Source organism: Acipenser ruthenus, chromosome 42 (genome assembly GCF_902713425.1).
Source record: "Acipenser ruthenus chromosome 42, fAciRut3.2 maternal haplotype, whole genome shotgun sequence".
Classification (NCBI taxonomy): domain Eukaryota; kingdom Metazoa; phylum Chordata; class Actinopteri; order Acipenseriformes; family Acipenseridae; genus Acipenser; species Acipenser ruthenus.
The window spans coordinates 985001-992224 of record NC_081230.1 but is presented as its reverse complement, the minus strand read 5'-3'; the positions used below and the strand labels follow the sequence as shown (position 1 = coordinate 992224).

The following is a 7224-nucleotide window of genomic DNA, read 5'->3' as shown; positions in this document are numbered from 1 at the left end:
AGAGTTAAATGGTTTAGTTGACTACCAACCTTTTCCAGTGCTACCCTTTCTTCAATTAATAAAGGTCTTTTTTCACATTTGCCAAGAGTAACAACATCTGAACTCACATGTATAGATTTCATTATATGTGGTCGACTGCCTGTCAATTTGAGGAACATGTCACGAGCTTCAGCAGGAGCACTGTCAAATGTGTGTCGGCCATGTCTTAAGAATCCCTTAAATATTTGAAAAGGAACACACTGGGTGCCTGAAAATAGTTTCAGCAATTTTCCATTGATGTCCTCATAAACAAATGCAGAATTAGCCCACAACATTCCCCACTGTCGCACACTCTCTGCCAAATGAGTAAGCAGGTGAACATTGTAAGAGCAGTGTTCTTTACCATACATTTCTGAAACCTGTACAACAAATTTTATGAAACATTTTTCAGAAAAGTTAATTTGCTCATTAGTGACAGATGATGACAGCAAGATGGATATAGCATTCACTGATAGCATCCAATGTCTGTAAAACTTTCCACTTAGTACACCTCTAAGCACAACTGGAGAATACAACAAGAGAAATGCCCTCCATTCTGTTGCCTTCCAGTAGGCTTTTTCAGACAGTGGTCTTGGATTACGGCAAACTTCATTAGGAGGTTTGACTTTTAGTAACTGCAGATCAATGACTTTCATATCTCTTGAAGATATGAAAAAATCTTTATTTGCATTCTTACTATCAAACCACATATTAGTATATTGCCTAACCACACCTAAGCAAACAGAGTGCATATAATCAGGGACAAAACCCTTGATAATGTCAAATTCAAAGAGGAACAGAAGGGGACTAGCACCTTTAACTCCCATTTCATCTTGACCTTGAGCAGAAGCTTTCTCTGTAGAACGAATTGTTTCCTCTTTTGTTCTAAGCGGTGCCATTTCATTTTCAAGTGAATACACACGTGCATAACCATTTCCTTTTGGTACAACAACTCCTTTTTGTAAACAAAAGCCACAGCCATGAGTACCATTAAACTGTTTGTAATCTTGAACCATAGCACGCGCAACTGCATCACACACACAGATTAGAGGACACACTTTAGTTGTATGTTGTATACCATACTGATCTTGCCATTCTACACCATCAGTATAACACTGTTGAAGGTCCTCTACAAAGGGTGCAAAATACGTATCAACACGAGGCTTCTTGGAACCAAACCACAAAGTATGGAGCATTACATTATTCTCTCTCTCTTCCAATGGAAGCTCATTAATGGTACACAAAATAGGCCATATTGAATAACGAGATGATTTAAAAACGGGACTACCATCACAATTAAAGGACAATGTGATGTTTTTAGTATTTTCAACAAAATCAGATAATTTGGGGTTTTGATACTCTTTTCCCGTTTGTATGTCACCTATGAGGTCATCAGAATTAAAATCTGACCTGAGTGCATGATAAATGTTGGGCTGCTGCAGAAGATTTTTTATTTGACATGATAAAGGCATTACGAGAAAGAAACAATTATCCTGATTTTGATTTATAACACACTGTCACAAGGCTGGCTGAGTGGTGACACGTCAGACCCGGAAGAAACACAGACAGACAGTAGTGGTGAGTGAAACTGAGAAGCAGTGGTAGCGTTCAGAAGGTTTATTGCAAAATAAAAAGGTTTTAAACACAAAACAGGACACGGCACTTACGCCAAAATAAATATATAAACAAAACGAACTAACACAAAAAACAAGCGGACGAACGTTAACAAGTACCGTGCTGGCACTTCCAGCACGCTGTAGCAATTGTTATTCTTTACGTTCTTTTTATTTCTCCTCCTCTCTCTCCCGTTCTCCACTCACGAACACCCAACCCCGAGTGAATGAAATGTGCATCTATTTATACTGTTGTGCTGGGATTCAATTACTAATTAATTATTCACTTGAATCCCAGCACGTGAATTGATTATGTGCAACCTCGTGCGCACATAATCACACTTACTTTAAATGCACGTGCAGTGATGTGCAATCCCGTGCCTAAATACAATTATACATTTTTAAATACACGTGAAACACAGACCCGTTTATATCACGTGTACCAATGACTATACACCAACATTAACACACGCACGCAACATACAACACATAACACACAAATGCACACAGGGGCGGGGCGCATTGCCACACACACTTACATTCACCACACCTTTCAGGTGGACTCTGCCCTAGGAAAAAAAGGCATTCTGGACAATAATAATGTATTTGGGCTTTGTCAGCTAGCTTAAAGAAAGTTTTGCTAAGATACCACATAGTGTTACGCACACAACCTGGAGCAATTCTATTTAACATTTCCAGCATCTCCTTTAATGCTACACCAGACACATGATGTTTAAGTGTATGGGCCATTAACATTGCAAGTAACTGTCCCTTTGTAATGTTTGATCCTTCATGAATAGGGTTTTCTGCATCAAAAGATGTTGAATCAAACAGACATTCCTGGAAAAAAAAAATAGAAAAAAACAATTCGTATTAATGAATCAATATAGCAAATGCTTTTAATCAAACCAATAAGCAGGCTGAGCCAAATGTTGCCTAAGTTAGCTTTAAGCTCCAAGTAGTTACAGCAGCTAGCTTTTATGTTTTTTGTTTTATAATGATTATAATTTTACAGAAATATTATATTTTAAAAAAAGTGTATATATCAATGAAGTAAACAAATTGTGATTGTTTTTAAGTTGATACAATTTTAGGGGAACTATTCCATATATCCAAAATAAGGCAGAAACATTGTGGAATTGAAAGTCCACATTAAAGGGTTAAAAATAAAGGATTTAAAACATCTTTGCTTTTAATATATCACTGTAATCACCTCTTCATATAAATATGTTAGTCATTTAGAGGCATTCTTTACAGCTCAAAGGCCCTTTTCATTTTGAAGGTCTTATGAAAATGACTTGTCAAGAATATAAAATGTATTACATACATTTTGTAGATGGTTTTGTTGGTAGCAGTCAGTAGTCTCTCCATCATGAACATGGCCCAAAACATCCTGTCCTTCCTACAAATAAATGTTAGTGTAAATTAATAATACTTTATAACAAGATTATCATTTATTTATTTATTTATTTATTTATTTATTTATGTAATTCTCACTGAAATGATTTTTAAAGTCGAAAGTTCCATAAATAATTATATTACTGTTTTTTTTTGTTTTTGGGGTTGTTTTTTTCTGTCCCACCTCTACATTCAGGTCCTCGATATCATTGAGGCTCTGGCCTGCCTCTTCACCCTCACTACTGCACTCATCACTGTTAGGATACAGATAAACAATGGCTTAAATAACAATCTCCATCTAAGCAATGATAAACAATACATTGTTATAGAATTAGGATACAGAATTAATGTTATATTGTTAGAATGTATACAAGTGTAATTGTTTATATAAATAAAAAAGAAAGTCTTACCTTTCAATTAAGGGTTCTTGTGTAAGGTAATCCGTGACAATGTGATCCTGGCCAGCTGTTTCATTTATTTTTCTTCTCTTTGTTGAAATTTCATTCCTCTGGCGATATAACTTTGTGGTTCTTGGGATTGTTCCATGAATATCGCGGAGGAATTTTTTATAGGAAGTGGGTCGTTTTTTAGACATACTTATTTATGGATGTATTTCTGTCTGTCTATCCTATACAGTTTTTATACAATATATGAAATGTCCGTATTAAAATAGCGCTACACAATTACAAACACACGCTAGAGTAGACTATTAATAGATACAGGTGCAGTGAAGTGTCGTTGCAGTGCACGAGTTGATAACAGACAGCAAGCACCGTTGGTAAATGCACGCGCAGAAATCGTTCTTTTTAAATTCAAAGCCTTAAACGTTAAAGAACCACAATCTATTTTAAAACATGGCGAAATACTGCGTCTTCGACTTTCCAGACGATTTGTCCGTCGAAATTGGAGAAACACCAGATCCCCAAGACAATAATAAAGAATATTTGGTCCGCTGGAAAGGACCAGGAGGAAAGATGATGCCATGCAGGGCTCGAATACTTGCAACGGGAGGTAATTTACATTCCTATTTTCCTATTCGTAATTAGGCTATATGAATTTAGAACTACCATTGTTTAATAAACACATAGTAATTATTAGTGATTTAGCAATGTACGTATTCAATGATTTTGGAAAACTATTATTAAAACATTTTTTTTTTTCAATTTAAAAAAGACGTTTAAAAGGGCTAGGAATGGATAAAAGACAGGCCATCAAATTTTCCGGAGGCAAAGCTGACATCAAACGATTACTCCTTGTCCGTGATGACAAGAAGCATCATTATAAAGGGATTATTGATTAATAGAGCTTATTTTAAAGTAAAGTGCTAGCCACGCTTTATTTTCTCTATTCAGAAATTAAACTAAAAAAGAATCGCTCTCGCAACCCTCAGCACTCGAGAGCAGTGATTCTCGCCCCTCCCACACAGAGAACTGACATAATTGGAGCTGTTCTTTCAGCACCATATGTTGGCGAGTTTTACCTTGGTCCGAGAGTAATTAAATTAATTAATTAAAGTGCTATAATGAGGAGCAATCAAATGGTGTTGGTTGTATGACGATCATATTAGTTTTTGTCCAACAAGTTTTGTCTTGGTCCGACTTTTACCCATGCCCTACTATAATTCTAGTTACACAGCCCTAATTATGTTGTTGTTGTTAATAATAATACGTTGTCATATTACTCTCAGAACTAGCCCATTGTTTATTTTTGGCCAATCTAAATACATTTATATTTTCAGATGATAAACAAATGCTGTCAGCCGTAAGAGACAGTGCCATAGGCGGGAAAGTTCAGGAAGCCAGCAGCGGACTCGGTAAAGGGCATCGCAAACGGAGAGCAAAACTATGGTCTTCAGAAAAGGAGAATCTAGAGGATACGGAACAAGAAGCAGTGAGTCATAAAACACCAGCAATTATGGAATGAATGTACTGAGAAAATGCAACTCGTTAAAAAATAAATACAATTGCATGCAGATTTGACGAATTGAGATCAAAACGTACGGATTTTATAAACCATCATCATTTGCATTACGTATTATAGGTTAAAAGAAAGAAGACAAAGAAGACTCCCTCATCTGGGGCAACCAGCAGAGTCTTAAAAGCGCTCCAAGAGCAACACGATAAAGTAACTTTGTAACCAGTATTTTTTTCCCCCTTTTGTAACGCTGGCAACTGCGGTCGGGAGCGAAGAAGTGAGTCGACTTCCATTAGTTGAGGTACAAGCACAGCACATTTATTAACTCGTAGGATTCAGACAATACATAGCCATGTCCCACAGCTCGGCTCCCCTCCCCAACATACATATCCGTAAATCAGGCGCTTTACCAGCTAAACCAGGCCACAGTATCGGATTCTCTTGAAAGCAGGTCTGTACTGCTAAACTCCGTGATGCGTCTCTCCACACTCTAACTTGTAAACAGTTTATCAATGTTAGAACACTGGCAGTGTGACGTGGCTCACAGAGACTAACAAAAAGGGTCATTACACTTTGTCCCGATAAACGTTTAAGTGTTGACCTGTTATTTAAATTAATGGTTGGTGTTAGCTACTTTTCTGTATATTCAATTACAGTACGATTGGTGGGCTGCACATTAAATATTAAATACAATACAAAACAACCAATCACCATAATACAGAATTGTGCTTTTTCTTTACTGCTTTACTGCTCGGCTCCACTATTTGTGCTGCCTGTCTAGGAGAAGAGAAGTCTATTAATCCAAACAGCATGCAGATTGCTTTAGATTGGATCAGGAGCAATGGATCCTCACACAGGTTTGCACTGTACAGGTATGGCATTCATGCAGAAATGGCAAAAATGAACAAACAAAATGCAGTATTATTTTAAAACATTAAGGTCACAGAAATAACACTACAGGGTGCTTCATGTGGACAGCCTTTGGAAACACATTTAGAAGCACGCTGCTGCAGTTTGAATACTAGAACATGTAATTTTAATGGAATGAGGGTGAAATGATGCAAACAGTAACATGTAACAATAATAATCCTGGTTTGTTAACTAGATTGTAGTTGTATTGGAACCCAAGGGCTGAAGCTGAAATGTATAGAAGAGGTTCAGACTGATACAAATGGAAGGAAATGTCACTTACACTAACAAGGACCATATGGGAAATGGAAACAATAATTACACACAGAAAGCTACTAGTGGTGTTATTAATGTGCAAGAATAAACTGGATTGCTGGACTGCATTGGATTAAAAAATAATAGGATCATTTCTAACATTTACACTTTTATTAACTGTGTTCCAAATATAAAATCCATCAAAGACTAGCAACTCTGCACACACTTCCTGTGCTGTAAACCTGGACTTCATGGAGACGGGCAGAACGGAGCTCTCGCTATTCCTTATCCAATGCTGCCATCGTGTGGCCATTTTATAGAACTGTTTGTTTCATTCTCTCTCACCCACTCTCTCTCTATCTGAACGCAGTTCAGTTGTCCTTTGAAATTACTCTGATTAACCTTAACCCCTGTACATAAAATAGACATTTCAGATACATTCTTAAAATACAGCAAAAACAATATTTACAGGATAGCCAGGAGAATACTGTGTGTATAAATAATAACATTTTCTGTAATTGCTCTTATTTGAAATCATTCTCATGTATTTATCATGCTTACTGCCTGTTCTTACTGGACTCATATCAGCAAATAGTTACTATCAGGTTTAGCTGCTCTTAGTCGAATTCGCTCTTATAATTTACTGTGTGCTTTATTATTTTGCTCTTACTTGAATTGATCTTATTGTACTTTCATAACTGCTCTTATCTGTATTATAATATTCTGTAATGTGATGTTTTATAATGTGATACTTTGTACTGTGATCATTTGTAACAGTTGTAAGCAGCCCTGGATGTCTGCTAAGAAATAAATACTAATAACAGTAGTAATGTCATTGTGAATTTCACTACCTGTAGTACCTCTTGTAAACAGCAGAGGGCAGCAGCGACCGCTTGTCACGGAGCTGTGTTCAGATCAAATAACATGTTAGTTTAATACAGTGGTGGCCGGTACGTGGATCGCAGAGATTTTCGGTGGATGTCGGGTCGAATCACAGCATATACTCACACAACAGTGTTTGCTTCGGATGATGGGCAGAGTCTTCTGTGTCGTCCAGTAGCACAGATGAAATCTCAACAGTTTCTGCGTCTGAGACGAACAAAATGCTTGTGCGAAA

General features: G+C 36.9%; 1 long non-coding RNA gene across 2 annotated transcripts; it reads right to left on the bottom strand.

The window, feature by feature from the left end:
* Window positions 1-2200: 2200 nt before the first annotated feature.
* On the bottom strand, window positions 2201-3597 carry LOC131709294 (uncharacterized). Of its 2 annotated transcripts, XR_009311461.1 has the most exons (4): window positions 3440-3597; window positions 3214-3283; window positions 2959-3033; window positions 2201-2471 (listed from the first exon to the last, which is right to left on the bottom strand). It is a non-coding gene; the product is annotated as an uncharacterized LOC131709294 (long non-coding RNA). The 2 variants fall into 2 exon arrangements; XR_009311460.1 differs by lacking the exon at window positions 3440-3597 and having other exon boundaries at window positions 3214-3381.
* Between the last annotated feature and the right edge of the window lie 3627 nt (window positions 3598-7224).